Here is a 17,665-nt window from a genome sequence, read left to right on the forward strand (position 1 = left end):
CATTTTTAATTTTAATAAAATCCAATTTATGTTTTTTTTTTTCCTGGCTGTTTTTTTTCCATTTATTATTTCAGAAATAAGCATCCTATGTAAATTGAAATGGTTAGAATAGTTATCTCTGGATTACTATAATAAATATTTGTCAAAACCACCAACCATGGGTGGGAGGGAGGTTCAAGAGGGAGGGGACATATGTATACTTAAAGCTGATTCAAGTTGATGTATGGCAGAAGCCAACACAACATTGTAAAGCAATTATCCTCCAGTTAAAAATAAATTAAAAAAACACCAACCATCTCAATAATCATAGTTATTTCATTCATAAGCACTTCCAAAAATAACTCTTGTATCAAAGAAAAACTTACAAATTGCACGGGAGAGTTAAGTAATGGTTTATGGAGTAGAGAAGGAAAATTCTGCTATTCGAAACTCAAATGAAGCATTTTTCATTTCTTTTTTTTGGTAGACTCATTGTTTCTTTTTTTCTTCTTAATTGGAGGATAATTGCTTTACAATATTGTGTTCACTTCTGCCGTATATCAACATGAATCAGCCATAGGTTTATGTATGTCCCCTCCCTCTTGAACCTCCCTCCCAACTCCCACCCCACTCCATTGCATTTTTGATTGATACAGCTCATGAAAAAAGCCTCACTTTGCCTTTCTTTTTTTAGTGATTCCTCTGAGATGGAATTCAAGAAACCAAATCTGAGGGGAAAAACTGCTTTCATAATCTCAAGTGTAATACAAATAGGCTTTTTGATAAAAAGCTTTAAAACTTGAAGAGAGGAGAAAGGCAAGCATGTACTCCTTTAAACATTTCAATAAATTTGCAAAGCTATTCAGCAATTATGCACATATTGTTTGTATACTTTTATAGTTATATAGTTATAACTTCTTAACTTGGTTATAGTTATACAGTTGATATACAATATTATATATTACATATTACAATATAGTGATTCACAGTGTAATTTTTAAAGATTAGGCTCCGTTTATACTTATCATAAAGTATTGGCTACTATTTCCTGGATTATACAATATATCCTTGCAGCTTATTTTATACATGATAGTTTGTACCTTTTACTCTCCCACCCCTATATTGCCTCTGCCCCTTCCCCCTCCCCACTGGTAACCATTAATTTGTTCTCTATATCTGTGAGTCTGCTTTGTATATTTAAAAATGCAAGAATTTTCATGCTTTGAATATTTTTTCCTGAGTGTTTTAATGATATTTTGTTCTAGACGATTCACGACTTCAACACACATATGTAATATATATTGCTGCTGTTCAGTCACTAACTCGTGTCCGACTGCAACTCCATGGACTGCAGCTCACCAGACTTCCCCACCCTCCACTATCTTCTAGAATTTGCTCAAGTTCACATCCAAGGGGAGTCAGTGATGCTGTCTAACCATATCATCCTCTGCCACCCTCTTGTCTGTTTTTTGTTTTTAATATATATTATGTAAGAGGAATTCTCCATATATTTAACACTGTGGACTCTCTTAAAAGTGTGAAACAATGAGAAGTCAAACATGACCACATCTATGTTGTAAGGAGAGTCCTGAGAATCATCTATGTCTTTGTTTTCTGTTCAATGCTTCTGATAAGTTAGCAGATGTACAGCCAGAACTTATTTTCAAACATCCAGACTCCCTCCCTGGCTCACCACAATTACATATGTGCCAAGTTTTAAGTTTTCACAGAAAGACCACAGCTGACCCTTTACTTCTCTCTTGTCCTTTTACCAAACCCTATGTTACTTATAACATTACTTGTTAATATCCCACACTCAAAAAAAAAAAAAAATGCAGGCACACGTTTCCTAAATTTCACTTAACCAAATAAATTTAAAAATCGATAAAACACTTTAATTCCTGCAACACAAACCAGTTTTCATATTCATCAGAATATTTTAGAATTATTCAAACATGAGAATTGAAAATGAGTGCGCTATTTGGAAGAGAACTACTGAATTTATTCTCCAGAAGAAAAAGCAGACCTGAAGCATCATATCACTGTAACACCTGAAACATGTTGACAAGTTCTTGTCTTCTAAACTTCAATGAAAGCTGCTTGCACAAACTATTTAATGAACACGCATGCATGTGTGCTAAGTCGCTTCAGTCCTGTCCAACTCTTTGCAACCCCATGGACTGTAGCTTGCCAGGCTCCTCTGTCCGTGAGATTCTCCAAGCAAGAATACCGGAGTGTGTTGCCACACACTCCTCCAGGGGATCTCCTCAACCCAGGGATTGAACCTATGTCTCTTACATCTCCTGCATGATGGAGGCAGGCAGGTTCTTTATCATTAGTTCAAGAAGCCCCTATTTAGGGAAAATCTTCCCCTATTAAGCCAGATATTTGAAGTATTAAGGAAGTCAGAAGCTGAGTCACTTCACTTCTTTCTGTTGCCTCCAGTTGGTAGAATACTGACAACCAGCGTAAATATATTTAATGTCTCCATGTAGATTCCCAGCATTGAGTTGATAGGGTCATATTTTTGAACCGTATACACTGGTACTACTTCTGCATACTTGATTGATTCCTGTGTATCATACATAAGAAACATGCTGAAAAGAACTAATCTACCATAAATTGCTACTGAGTATACAGTGGCAACAGCCACCGTGGCAGGTGGAAGAAACACATCCCAGTGAGAACACAAAGACAAGATCTAGGCCCATGCCCAAGGGTGCTCTCATGTTCAGAAACTTCTCATTGGGTGGACACATGGCCACATTGGAAAGGTCTCCCACAATGCCAGCAGTGTACCCCTCTGCTCTGATGAGAAAAGGTCCTCATAATATTTTGAGGAGCCACCACTGCACTGATCACACCTGATAGTAATAACCAAGCAAGATGTTTTGGGCCTGGGTTCCAATAATACAATACTGACTGTATCAGCATTCCAGCTCCAGTTATGGCTGCAAAGGTTGCACCAATCAACACTGAAGAGCCTTTCATCATGAAGTTCTTGAGAGGAGTTCTGTTCACCGCCAAAGCAGATGAAGCTGTTAAGCCAATGCTTCCTGCTAAGAGTTAATACATACAGTGGAATGAATTCTATCTTTCACATACTGAGGCCAAATCATAGCCTTTTCAATAGCTCCAATCTCATTAGACATTCCCAAGTGATCAAAGCACAAAGCACCAAGACCAACAGCAGCCCTTCCAGCCATAAAAACATCTTCTCATCTGACCAGTTTTAAATGTTTTCCAATGATGGTTCCAAAGTTACCTACTCGAGTTCTTGCCCAGCTTTCCTATCAGTTCAGTCGCTCAGTCCTGTCCGACTCCTTGCAACCCCATGGACTGCAGCATGCCAGGCTTCCCTGTCCATCACCAACTCCCAGAGCTTGCTCAAACTGATGTCCATCAAGTCAGTGATGGCACCCAACCATCTCATCCTCTGTCGTCCCTTTCTCCTCCTGCCTTCAATCTTTCCCAGCTTTAGGGTCTTTTCCAAGGAGTCAGTTCTTCACATCAGGTGGCCAAAGGATTGGAGTTTCAGCTTCAGCATCAGTCCTTCCAATGAATATTCAGGACTGATTTCCTTTAGGATTCACTGGTTTGATATTCTTGCAGTCCAAGGGACTCTCAAGAGTCTTCTCCAACACCACAGTTCAAAAGCATCAATTCTTGGGCACTCAGCTTTCTTTATAGGTCCAACTCTCACATCCATACATGACTACTGGAAAAATCATAGCTTTGACTAGACAGACCTTTGTTGGCAAAGTAATGTCTCTGCTTTTCAATATGCTGTCTAGGTTGGTCATAGCTTTTCTTCCAAGGAGCAAGCATCTTTTAATTTCATGGCCATAGTCATCTGCAGTGATTTTGGAGCCCAAGAAAATAAAGTCTCTCAGTTTCCATCGTTTTCCCATCTATTTGCATGAAGTGATGGGACCAGATGCTATGATCTTTGTTTTTTGAATGTTGAGTTTTAGGCCAAAAGACCTCTCCTTGGATCCCTGCAAGACTTTATTTCCAGAGTTTTGAAGAAGTTGATTTTGACAACTTTGGCCACTGTTCTCATTTCTTTTATGGAGTAGTGAAATTTTGGATGGCCTCAATCTGCTATTCTGGCACTGCTTCCATTAATTCATCTGTTACATATCCTTTCCTCTTTTTCTTTTTTTTTTAACTAAAAGTGAATTTAATAATGACTATTTTAGTATTAGACTCTCTAGGAGAGTTGGAAAGCCACACCGGGAACTCTCATCCAGGAATTATTTCCAAAATCACACCGCAGAATGGGCTCCATAAAGCTCCCCTTGTTTCTCCTGCTGCCCCTCCTGCTGTCCACAAACATGCTGCTTTCGGCACTGACGCCATCAATGCTGGAATCTGGATGCTGCTGCTAATACACCACTGCTCTCTTGGAAAAGGAGTACCACCACGGCAGCCACCTGTCCTAGCACTGATCCCACTGAATCAATTCCATTCACTTCTGTTTCAACGTCTGCTATAGGAGAACTCTGAATGAGAGTTGAGGTCATAAATCTGTGCTCTGGCTGTAAGAGAGGCTGAGAAAGGTTTTTTTTATTTTTAGAGAAACTTTTTCTTAAGACTTTTTTCCTGTGGACCTTTTTTTTTTTTGCATTTATTTATTTATTTTTATTTACACAAGGCTTAATTATGATCAGTGTTCTTTAGAGATAAAATTATAAATAAAGTGACTCAATATATGATGTGTAGTTCTTTTTTTCAATATTATTATTATTTTTTAATTTTTTCTGTGGACCAGATTTTAACAAAAAGTCTTCATTGAATTTGTTACAGTATTGCTTCTGTCCTATGTTTTGGTTTTTTGGCCTGAGGAATACGGGATTTTAGCTCTCCAATCAGGGATGGAGCTCTCATCCCCTGCATTGGAAGGTGAAGTCTTAACCACTGGACCACCAGGGAAGTCCCAGAAATGCTGTGTTTAATGGTAAAGTACTGGGCATGGCCTGGAGTTGAGCAGCAAGGATAAGTAGGTGACCTCCACGGAGTCTCACATGGTGAAGATGAGGAAGGGGGCCATCAGACAGAAGAGCCTCCTAGCCTCAGCCACGGCAAAGCCCAGAACGGCACAGGGAAGAGTCGCTGCTTCAGGGACGGGTTCCTGGCATAGTCAGCGATCAAGCTGCCAAAGACTGTTCCAATGCTGGCTCCTGAACCAGCCACACCAACTGTGGCAGCCCTAGCGCCAATAAACTTGGCTGCTGTGTCAATATCAGCACTGGTCTGGGACTCCCGCCTAGCCTCCTAGAGTGGGACACTGCTGTAGGAAGGCTGTTCAGATGGGACCGCTGGCTTCCTCAGGAAGGAGGCAGACACAAGCCTGATCAGACCCTTGGGACAAGAGTAGATCGGTCACTGTTTCCACTTTTTTCTGAATCTATTTGCCATGAAGTGATGGAAACAGTGACAGATTTTATTTTCTTGGGCTCCAAAGTTACTGTGGATGGTGACTATAGCCACAAAATTAAATGACGCCACCTGATGTGAAGAGCTGACTCATTTGAAAAGACCCTGATGCTGGGAAAGATTGAGGGCAGGAGGAGAAGGGGACAACAGAGAATGAGATGGTTAGATGGCATTACTGACTCAATGGACATGGGTTTGGGTGGACTCCAGGAGTTGGTGATGGACAGGGAGGCCTGGCGTGCTGCAGTTCATGGGGTCGCAAAGACTCGGACATGACTGAGTGACTGAACTGAACTCCTTGGAAGATAAAGCTATGACAAACCTAGACAACATATTAAAAAGCAGAGACATCATTTTGCTGACAAAGGTCCGTATAGTCCAAGCTATGTTTTTTTCAGTAGTCATGAATGGATGTGAGAGTTGGCTGAACGCTGAAGAACTGATGCTTTCAGACTGTGGTACTGGAGGAAACTCTTGAGAATCCCTTGGACTGCAAGAAGATCAAACCTGCCAATCCTAAAGGAAATCAGTCCTGAATATTCATCAGAAGGACTGCTGCTGAAGCTCCAAAACTCTAGCCACCTGATTTGAAGAGCTGACTCATTGGAAAAGACCCTGATGCTGGGAAAGAGTGAAGGCAGGAGAAGGGGATAACAGAGGATGACATGGCATCACTGACTCAGTGGACATGAGTTTGAGCAAACTCTGGGAGATAGTGAAGGACAGGGAAGCCTGGTGTGCTGCAGTTTGTGGGGTCACAAAGAGTTGGACAGGACTTAGCAACTGAACAACAGAAAAAGCAGATAAAAGCAGGAGGAATGAGTAGTGCCCCAGGGGTCTGCATGTTTTTCAATCTCCCAGCTTTAGCTCTAGGACTTGGAAAGGTGGTTTTTTCAGCAGGACATTAAGTGGTACTCTTTTCTTCTCACCAAGACTCATATGATGGGAATTCCCCAAATATGGGGAGGCAGTCTCCATTTTCCATAAAATCCATACTTGTTCAGTTGCTCAGTCATGTTTCACTCTTTTGCAACCCCATGGACTGTAGCTTGTCAGGCTCCTATGTCCATGGGATTTCCCAGACAAGAATACAGGAGTGGATTGCTATTTCCTTCTCTAGGGGATCTTCCCAGAGGAGGGATTGAACTCCTGTCTCCTGCACTGGCAGGCAGATTCTTTACCACTGAGCCACCAGGGAAACCCATACCATGTCATAATTAAAGAAATAGTGATTTGCACTTTAAATGCTTGCTTACCATAATATATATTGATTACCATAAGTCTTTTACAGTTGAACCACCTCCACTGCCCAGTTATTTATGTCATTTATTTTTTGAAGATGTGGGACATTCTAATAGCTGAATTTCCCACAATCTAGATTTGGATCATTGCATCTTCGTGGTAGTTTAACAGGTGCCTCTATTTCTTGTATTTCGTGCTTACTGGTGGTTGGATCTAGATGTAGCTGTATTAAGGATTTTCTCTTTGTGGTTGAATATTTTGGTTTCACCATGATAAGCCTTTGTAAAGATTTCTCAGTATTTTTTGTTACTTACAGTTTATTGGTATACTGAGTCCGTAGATTGTCTTCCAAAGCTTCTGAAAAAAATGTCAGCCATTTATCTCTTCATTGCCTTTTATTCTGTGCTGGGTCTTTATTGCTGCATGGGTTTTCCTGTAGTTTCTGGTGAGCAGGGGATACTCTTTAGTTGCAGTAAGCAGGCTTCTCGTTGTGGTGGCTTCTCTTATTGTAGATCATGGGCTCTAGGGCACATGGGCTTCGGTAGTTGTGGCTTTGAGGCTTTAGATCGTGGGCTCAAGAGTTGTGGCACATGGACTTAGTTGCTCTGAGGCATGTGGGATCTTCCCAGATCAGGGATTGAACCCACGTTTTCTACACTGGCAGGTGGATTCTTTAACACTGAGCCACCAGGGAAGCCCCATATCACCTCATATTCTAAACTTCCAATTAAACATGTTATATCTATCCACTGTATCCTTAATGTCACTGGTTCTCTAAGGCAATTTTCTTGTTTTTGTCTTTCCATACATTTTGGATTGTTACTTCTTATTCATCCTTCAGTTCTGTATTCTTAAGTTGTGCCCAATCTGTGGTTAGACTCACCTATCTTTTGCTTTTAATTTCATTTATTGTGCTGTTTTATTTGTGTAAGTCCTGTTTGATTCTTTATCAGACCTACTGTCATGTTTTTATAGTTTCCTCTTCCCTGGAGCTATTTTCAAGCTTATATATTATTTCAACATGATAAGCATGGAGGCCTGATGCTTCCTGGAATTGTACACTGTGTGTGCTGATTCTCACTTGTGCTGGTTTTATTTATGGGTCATTATGTTTGAACAAATATTTGTAGAAACAATCAGAAACCTAGGATGAAATAATGGTTTTCATTTGATTCTTTCAAGCTCTTGAGGCCCTTTACTTTTCCTGCTGCTGTTGCTGCTGCTAAGTCGCTTCGGTCATGTCCGACTCTGTGCGACCCCATAGACAGCAGCCCACCACGCTCCCCCGTCCCTGGGATTCTCCAGGCAAGAACACTGGAGTGGGTTGCCATTTCCTTCTCCAATGCATGAAAGTGAAAAGTGAAAGTGAAGTCGCTCAGTCATATCTGACCCTCAGCGATCCCATGGACTGCAGCCTTCCAGGCTCCTCCATCCATGGGATTTTCCAGGCAAGAGTACTGGAGTGGGGTGCCATTGCCTTCTCCATTACTTTTCCTGCTACTGCTAAGTTGCTTCAGTCATGTCCGACTCTGTGCGACCCCATAGACGGCAGCCCATCAGGCTCCTCTGTCCCTGGGATTCTCCAGGCAAGACTACTGGAGTGGGTTGCCATTGCCTTCTCCAACTTTTCCTAGCACTATCTTAATCTAAATTCTGAGACTGAAGTTGCCTTAACCACCCAAATGAGGAATCCAGGTTATCCCTCGCCTGGAAACTGTAGCCCTTTGCAAGCCCTTAGTTTAATGGAGCAATGGGGTATCAGAGTCTCCACTGGGGATTGGACCTACATTTTTGGCTTCTGTGCCCTTAGTCCAGTGAGGCCATCAAACCCAGATTTGAGTGCTATGTTTGCTTCTCTAGATTTTAATCTTCTGTCAGATTTTAGCCAGGTCAATCTCCCATTACCTTTTCAGCTCTTCCAGTTCTCTTGTTGTTCAGTTGCTCAGTCATTTCTGACTCTTTGCAACCTCATGGATTGCAGCACACCAGGCTTCCCTGTCCTCCACTATCTCCCAGAGTTTGCTCAAACTCATGTCCACTGAGTCGGTGATGCCGTCCAACCATCTCATCCTCTGTCATCCCCTTCTCCTGCCTTCAGTCTTTCTCAGCATCAGGGTCTTTTCCAATAAGTCGGCTCTTCACATCAGACGGCCAAAAGTACTGCAGCTTCAGCTTCAGCATCAGTCCTTCCAATGAATATTCGGGTTTCATTTCCTTTAGGACTGGTGTGAACTCCTTGCTGTCCAAGGGACTCTCAAGAGTCTTCTCCAACACCAAAGTTCAAAAGTATCAATTCTTCAGCATTCAGCCTTCTTTATGACTGACTGGAAAGACTGGTACATGACTACTGGAAAGACCACAGATTTGACTAGACGTACCTTTGTCATCAAAGATGTTACTGCTTTTTAATGCGATGTCTGGGTTTGTCTGTCACAGCTTTTCTTCCAATGTGCGTGGTTCTTTTAATTTCATGGCTGCAGTCACCGTCCACAGTGATTTTGGAGCCCAAGAAAATAAAATCTGCCACTGTTTTCATTTTTTCCCCATCTATTTGCTATGAAGTGATGGAACTAGACTGGTTCCAAATAGGAAAAGGAGCACGTCAAGGCTGTATAACATTGTCACCCTGCTTATTTAATTTATATGCAGAGCACATCATGAGAAACCCGGGGCTGGAAGAAGCACAAGCTGGAATCAAGATTGCCGGGAGAAATATCAATAACCTCAGATATGCAGATGACCCCACCCTTATGGCAGAAAGTAAAGAGGAACTAAAAAGCCTCTTGATGAAAGTGAAAGTGGAGAGTGAAAAAGTTGGCTTAAAGCTCAACATTCAGAAAAGTAAGATCATGGCATCCGGTCCCATCAGTTCATGGGAAATAGATGGGGAAACAGTGGAAACAGTGTCAGACTTTATTTTGGGGGGCTCCAAAATCACTGCAGATGGTGACTGCAGCCAAAAAATTAAAAGACGCTTACTCCTTGGAAGAAAAGTTATGACCAACCTAGATAGCATATTGAAAAGCAGAGACATTAGTTTGCCAACAAAGGTCTGTCTAGTCAAGGCTATGGTTTTTCCAGTGGTCATGCTTGGATGTGAGAGTTGGACTGTGAAGAAAGCTGAGTGCCGAAGAATTGATGCTTTTGAACTGTGGTGTTGGAGAAGACTCTTGAGTCCCTTGGACTGCAAGGAGATCCAACCTGTCCATTCTGAAGATCAGCCCTTGGATATCTTTGGAAGGAATGATGCTAAAGCTGAAGCTCCAGTTCTTCGGCCACCTCACGCGAAGAGTTGACTCATTGGGAGACTCTGATGCTGGGAAGGATTGGGGGCAGGAGGAGAAGGGGACGACAGAGAATGAGATGGCTGGATGGGATCACTGACTTGATGGACGTGAGTCTGAGTGAACTCCAGGAGTTGGTGATGGACAGGGAGCCCTGGTGTGCTGTGGTTCATGGGGTCGAAAGGAGTTGGACATGACTGAGTGACTGAACTGAACTGATGGAACGAGATGCCATGATCCTAATTCTCTTAAGAATTAAGACTTAAAAAAAAAATTTTATCCTGCTTAATTTTCTTTAGAAGGATTGAACTATTTAAAAGGCCATAGTTGCTGAATGCAGAGGCAAGTAAATATTTTTTGAAAAATTATACATGAATACCTCATTTTATTGCACTTGTGTTTTCCAGATGTTATTAATCCTTTTTTCTTTTTTAATGGAGTTTGCAGTAACCCTGTATTGAGCAACTGTTATCATTTTTCCAATAGCGTTTGCTCACTTAGTTTCTCTGCATCACATTTTGGTAATTGTCAAAAGATATAAAACTTTTAAAATTACTTTCATATTTGTTATGGTGTTCTGCCAACAGTGTTCCTCGATTTAAAAAGTGTAATTGTTTTGGGCATTGGGAACCATGCCCATTTAAGAATGCAATCATTAAGTGTGTGCTTTTTAAAAAAAAAATAACTTAAGTTTTAGCTGCACTGGGTCTTTGTTGCTGTACATGGGTTTCTCATTGCAGTGGCTTCTCTTACTGTGGAGCATGGGCTCTAGGACACGTGGGCTTCAGCAGTTGCGGTGCGTGGGCTCAGATGCCTGGCGATATGTGGAATCTTCCAGGACCAGGGACCAAACCCATGTCCCCTGTGTTGGCAGGCAGATTCTTAACCACTGGACCACCAGGCGAGTCCTAAAGTGTGTGTTCTGATTGCGCCACTGACTGTCTAGTCCCCCACCTCTCTCCCTCTCCTCAGGCCTCTCTGCTGTTTGAGACACAACAGTATTAGGCCAGTCAACAACCCTACAGTAGCCTCTAAGTGTTCAGGTGAAATCAAGAGTTATGCATCTCTCAGTTTAAACCAGAAGCGAAACATGATTAAGCTTCCTGAGGAAGGCATGTCTAAAACTGAGATAGGCTTTAATAGTGCACCTCTTGCATCAAACAGCCAAGTTGTGAATGCAAAGGAAAAGTTCTTGAGGAAAATTAGAAGTGCTACTCCAGTGAACACATGAATGATAAGAAAGCCAAACAACCTTGCTGTTGTTATGGAGAAAATCTGAGTGGTCTGGACAGAAGACCAAACCAGCCACAAGAGTCTCTCAAGCCAGAGCCTACTCCAGAGCAAAGTCCTAACTCTCTTCCATTCCCTGAAGGTCAAGAGAGGCGAGGAAGTGGCAGGAAAAAAAGTTTGAAGCCAGCAGAGGCTGTTTCTTGATGTTTAAGAAAGAAGCCATCTCCCGTGATCTATAAATAGCCACAGCCTAGAGGACAGCACATCTGTTGACAACATGGTTTCCTATTTTAAGTCCACTGTTGAGAGAACTACTCAGAAGAGATGATTCCTTTCAAAGTATTACTGCTCATTGACAATGCACTGAAGAGCTCTGATGGAGATGCACAATGAGCTAATTGCTATTTTCATGCCTGCTAACACAGCACCCATTCTGCAGCCCAGGGATCAAGGAGTAGTTTCAAGTCTTCCTGAAGAAAGCCATTTGGTAAGGCTGTTGTTCAGTCGCTCAGTGGTGTCTGACTCTTTGCAAATATATGGACTGCAGCACGCCAGGCCTCCCTGTCCTTCACCATCTCCCAGAACTTGTTCAAACTCATGTCCATCGAGTCAGCAATGCCATCCAACCATCTCATCCTCTGTCGTCCCCTTCTCCTCCTGCCCTCAACCTTTCCCAGCATCAGGGTCTTTTCCAATGAGTTGGCTCTTTGCATCAGGTGGCCAAAGATGAAGCTTCAGCTTCAGCATCAGTCCCTGCAATGTCCATCCTCACAGGGCTATAGCTGTCATGCTTTGTGATTCCTCTGATGGATCTGGGCAAAGTCAATTGAAAACCCTGTCAAAAAGATCCACCATTCTAGATGCCATTAAAGAACATTTGTGCTTCATGAGGTCAAAATGTCAGATGCCAGTTTGCAAGAAGTTGATTCCAGCTCTCATGGATGACTTTGGGGGATTCATGACTTCAGCAGGGAGATGTGGTGGAAATGGCAAGAGAGAATTAGAAGTGAAGTCTGAGGATATGTCTGAATTACTGCAGTCTCACAATAAAATGGAAGAGGAATTGCTTCTTACAGATGAACAAAGAAAGTGGTTTCTTGAGATGTAAACTACTGTTGAAGATTCTGTGAAGATTCAAAAATTTTAGAATACGACATAACTTTGTTGGTAAAGCAGTGGCAGGGCTGGAGAGGGTTGACTCCAATTCTGAAGTTCTACTGTGAGTAGATATTAAATAGCACTAAGAGCTATAGAGAAACTGATCATGAAAGGGAAAAACCATTCAATGTGGCAAACCTCATTTCTGTTCCCAGCCTTCAGCAACCACCACCCTGATCAGTCAGCAGCATCAACACTGAGGCAAAACCCTCCAGCAGCGAAGACTACTTGCTGAAGGCTCAGATGATGGTTAAACCTTTTTAACAGTATTTTTAAATTAAGGGGTACACATTTTTTAGACATAATGCTATTACACATTTAGTCGACTATAGTGTAAACTTAAGTTTTATATGCACTGGGAAACCAAAGAATTTATGTGACTCACCTGATTGCTTGAGATAATCTGACACAGTACTTTAGTATTTCCAAGGTGTCCCTGAATGCCTTTTCTATCTCATGAAGTTATATGTATCTGGATACTGTTTACACTATAGGTAGGAGTGCACTAATGCACAGAAATGTAAATATGTATTGCAAATTCATAAAAGAATAGGGTATGATCTTAGCAGTGATTCACAGAGTACTTTTGAGAAACTTTGACATCTTCACATAGTGCTTTTTCTTCTTTCCTATGGCAACTCCTAAATGGGGTTAATAAACCGTGACGGTTGCTCTTAAGTTATACTAAAAGAGTCTCCGTATTTTCCCATGAAATTGTCAAGAGAACAGCAATTAATGCCTGTATTATTTCCTGGTTGAGAATGTCTGGTAACTTTCCTGGCAGTCAGTGGTTAACACTCTGGTGCCAATGCAGGGGGCACGGGTTTGATCTCTGGTCATCAGGGAACTAAGAGTGGTATGACTACCCTCCTCGACACCCCACCCCCCAACCAAGAAGGAATATGTGAAGTTATTCATGTGAAGTTATTCTTAGTTATAACAGGATCTAAGTCCTATTTTTACATAATTGTAACTAAAAATATATATATATGAAAAAATAGACATTTAAAATGCGATCAAAAGTGTAATTTGGGGGTCTGTTTATTTTCTGGTCATTCAAATGCATAATTTTTAAAAATTATATCTGTACAAATATTTTATCATTTTTCCAATTATAAAAAAATTACATACTAAAAAGTGACTTTTCTCTTTCCTTATCTCCAATGATGTACTGAGTATATAGTTAAGTCCTAGAGAGTAGCAAAAATTATTGGACTTGTTTTCAGTATCTTATTAAAAAGTCTTTTTTTACATATACACGCTGCTTCATAACTACTTTTAGTTACGCTGGGTCTTCGTTGCTGCACTCAGGCAGTGAAGAGAGGCTACTCTCTAGTCGCGGTGTCTTGTTTTGGAATTTGGGCTTTAGGGTGCAGGGGCTTTGGCAGCTGCAGCATGCAAGCTTGCTGCTGGCTTTTTGCAACTTGCTGGCTCTAGGGCACGTGAGCTTCAGCAGTTGTGGCACAAGGGCTCATTAGTTGTTGCTTGTTTGGCCATAGAGCATGGAGGCATCAGAAGTTGCTCCCCTGCACATGGAATCTTCCCAAACCAGAAGTCAAACCTATGTCCCCTGCATTGGCAGGCAGATTCTTACCACCGGGCCAGCAGGTAGTCCTATTTCCAGTATTTTAAAAGTAAGTCACATGAGGACTTCCCTGGTGGTCCAGTAGTTAAGAATCTGCCTGCAGAGGCAGGGTTCAATCCCTGGTTTGGGAAGCTAACACATGCCACAGCACCACTAAACTCCTTAGCCACAACTACTAATCTGACACTCTTACAGTCTGCACTCTACAGCAAGACAAGCCACCACAATGACAGGTCTGCACCGGTGAAGACCAGCCCCCACTCACTGCAAGTAGAGAAAACCCTCAGGCAGCAACAAACCCAGTGCCACCAAAAATAATGTTTAAAATTTTTGATTGAAAAAAATCACATTAAAATATGTGTAAGAGCTAATGGAAATACTTGCTTTTTTTATTTTACCTGGCATCAATAAATTGATTTTATAATGCCGAGTATCACTGTACATGTTCTGACAGCCATATGCCTTTATGTAGAAATGTCACTACATAATGAGAGCAATATGTGACACATAAGCCATTCAACATAAAGGCCATGAGGCGGCTTTCCTGATAATGAAAAATACTGGAATTATGCTATATTTTAGTCTTCACTGACACACCCTCTTTTGGTCCCTCTGAATTGCCTAAGAACTTCTATGTATCAAATGTCTTGGTTCAAAGGCAACCAAAGCAATGAGTCAATCCCATAGGACAGCTCTCACTGGAGTAAGTAGTTGCTCCAGTTTATCTAGGCCCGTTTCATCAGAATAAATCAACTGTAATAAAATCCTACTTTCCTACAAAAGATCTTGGCATCAACCTTAGTAAGATCACTCCTAAACACTGAACCTAAGCCTCAGAGATGCCTGATAGGACTGTAATAGATCCCAAATGAAATGAGTTAATTTTCTAGTAGCTAACTCCTTCAACTTGAAAAATCAGGGATTTTCCAGAGGTTATTTTGCAGGGCTGGGCATTCCTGTCTCATCCACCACCCTGTGTGTATGTTCACCAGCCAACACACAATTTCTGAGTTCAGTTCAGTTCAGTTGCTCAGTCGTGTCCGACTCTTTGTGACCCCATGAATCGCAGCACGCCCGGCCTCCCTGTCCATCACCAACTCCCGGAGTTCACTGACTCACGTCCATTGAGTCAGTGATCCCATCCGGCCATCTCATCCTCTGTCGTCCCCTTCTCCTCCTGCCCCCAATCCCTCCCAGCATCAGAGTCTTTTCCAATGAGTCAACTCTTCGCATGAGGTGGCCAAAGTACTAGAGTTTCAGCTTCAGCATCACTCCCTCCAAAGAAATCCCAGGGCTGATCTCCTTCAGAATGGACTGGTTGGAATTTCTGAGTAGATACTTCTAAAGAAACTGCCTTTGCGCAACCTCATCGACAGGAAATACTGGCAATTACCTGCCAGCCCATTGGTTACTTCCTGCCATCTTTCCTGGTGGCTCAGATGCTAAAGCATCTGCCTACAATGCAGGAGACCCAGGTTCGATTCCTAGGTTGGGAAGATCTCCTGGAGAAGGAAATGGCAACCCACTCTGGTACTCTTGCCTGGAAAATCCCATGGACGGAGGAGCGTTGTAGGCTACAGCCCATGGGGTCACAAAGATTCGGACAGGACTGAGCGACTCTACTTTCACTTTTACTTTCTTTCCAGTGGTTACCCTTCAGCTGTTTGGGATCTGGGTTCAATCCTGGTCAGGGAACTAAGATCCCACAAGTCAATTACAATGTGTCTTTTTAAAAGTGTTTATGTATCCACATTCATTCCTTCTGTTGTCTGAAGAGAACTCATTTTTGCTGAGTCTCAAAAGGAGGTAAGCATTAAGTGAGAACTTGTCTGTAGTAGTGTTTCTCATGTATTTCTACCATGTGCTGTTTTTTGAGAAACCAAAACCTTAAGCACTGTTACTTGAAATTTTTATCTTTACGAAATCAGAGATCATTGAATATTCCTTCCCCAATCACACCTAAACCCTGTCACCCTGTGAACTTACAATCTACTTCCCCAAATAGGGTTACTCCTCCCAAATAGACAGAAAGTCAGAAATTTAACTGCCACTTAAAGGAACACAAACTCAGCCTTTAGAATGTTCAGCATTTCCCTGAAATTCACAGAACACCAGCAAACTCTCTCCTACGTTTTATAAAATGCAGTGGTCGAGCAAAGGTGATGAACTATTTTCGCTTCAACCAAAACTGAAATCTCACATCTAATTTTAGTATTTCAAGACAAAAAGACATTATTAAGTCTAAATTAAAATGCCATGTGCAGAACACGGCAGCCACAAATCTAGAAACCACAGTAGATGGCAATTCTGTTAAGTTGAAAGTGAAGCAAAAGGCACTCAGTCGTGGCTGACTCTTTGCAACCCCATGGACAATAAACAATCCATGGAATTCTACAGGTCAGAATACTGGAGTGGGTAGCTTTTCCTTTCTCCAGGGGATCTTCCCAACCCAGGGATCGAACCCAGGTCTCCCGCACTGCAGGCGGATTCTTTACCAGCTGTCACTAGGAAAGCCCTGTTAAGTTGACAATTCTGAGGTAATTATTTTCACAGAATGACATCTCTTGATTTTGCATTACGGGTAGGAGAAACCCAAATGGTAGAAACACACCATTAGTTCTACCTCCTGTAACTAAAAACTGCATTAAAAATGCAATTATGTAATTAGTGAAACAGCATCTTATGGTTGACATCCTATTAAATCTTGACGAAGGACCCAGTTCCCTTCACCATTATGAAAAAGATGCATGGAAGAGAATGGAATAAATGCTGTTTATCCATGTTAATATCTCAATAAGCATCTTAATTTAACTCTTAATTCTTAATCATGTAAATGTATCTCAGACTACAAAATATTAACATGCTGTTCAATAAAACTGTTAAATAATTAAGGTGTCTCTAAGGGTAAGGAGCAACACACACAACTTGGTCAAAACTATTCAAGAAGTATATTTAAGAAAAATACAGGCTAATTGAGTTATGTCTGTCATAGGTACTTCATTTTTCTAAAAGACCTCAGACAATCACTCGATGTAGTGTATTTCTTCAAAATTATATATATCAAGACTTGACTGAAGAGTATGGATTTTGTTTAAAAAAAGCTTTTATTCGTTTTTGATCAGGGAAAGGACAATCTCAATGTCAACTTGTCACCTAATCATATATTTGAACTTACAAGATTTACTGCCCTAAAGACACTGCACCTACTGACTTGACAACATAACTTAAAACGAAAATCTCCTTTCTGTCCCCTAAGGTTGCATGTTGAAAGAATAAACAATCCCTTGCAATAGCCAACACTGGTACTTAGCTTAGGTTTAAGGTCAAATAGCAAAACAGGAGCAAAACAAGGCCAAAAGCATTATAACTTGATAGCCCACCAAGTACAAACATCACTGGAATAAAGAAAGTTGCAGGCACCAAAGAAAACAAGAGGCAGGTTCATTAGCATAAAAAAATTTACACTTGGTTGAAGGTGAGGTGAACTATTCCACAAGTAAACATGTATGCCAATCCTAATGGCGAACTTGAAACCAAAGCAACAAGACCGAAAACATTAAACTCAGTTAACTACACTGAATGTAAAACTTATCTAGGATATCCTCCCAAATCTAGAGCTAAAAGGTTTTCTTTTTAATGCACCAGGAAGATGTGTTGTAATGACATGACTTGGTCACACTTACGACTTGCGTTTACATAAGAATCAAGGGTTATCCTTCTCCATTATTCATTTACGTCTGAATGTGAA

At 41.4% G+C, this 17,665-nt stretch overlaps 1 pseudogene; it reads right to left on the minus strand.

Moving 5' to 3' along the window:
• Window positions 1-925: 925 nt before the first annotated feature.
• Window positions 926-4,341, minus strand: LOC109560070 (growth hormone-inducible transmembrane protein pseudogene; annotated as a pseudogene).
• Window positions 4,342-17,665: the final 13,324 nt, after the last annotated feature.

This window comes from Bos indicus, chromosome 6 (assembly GCF_029378745.1).
Source record: "Bos indicus isolate NIAB-ARS_2022 breed Sahiwal x Tharparkar chromosome 6, NIAB-ARS_B.indTharparkar_mat_pri_1.0, whole genome shotgun sequence".
NCBI lineage: Eukaryota > Metazoa > Chordata > Mammalia > Artiodactyla > Bovidae > Bos > Bos indicus.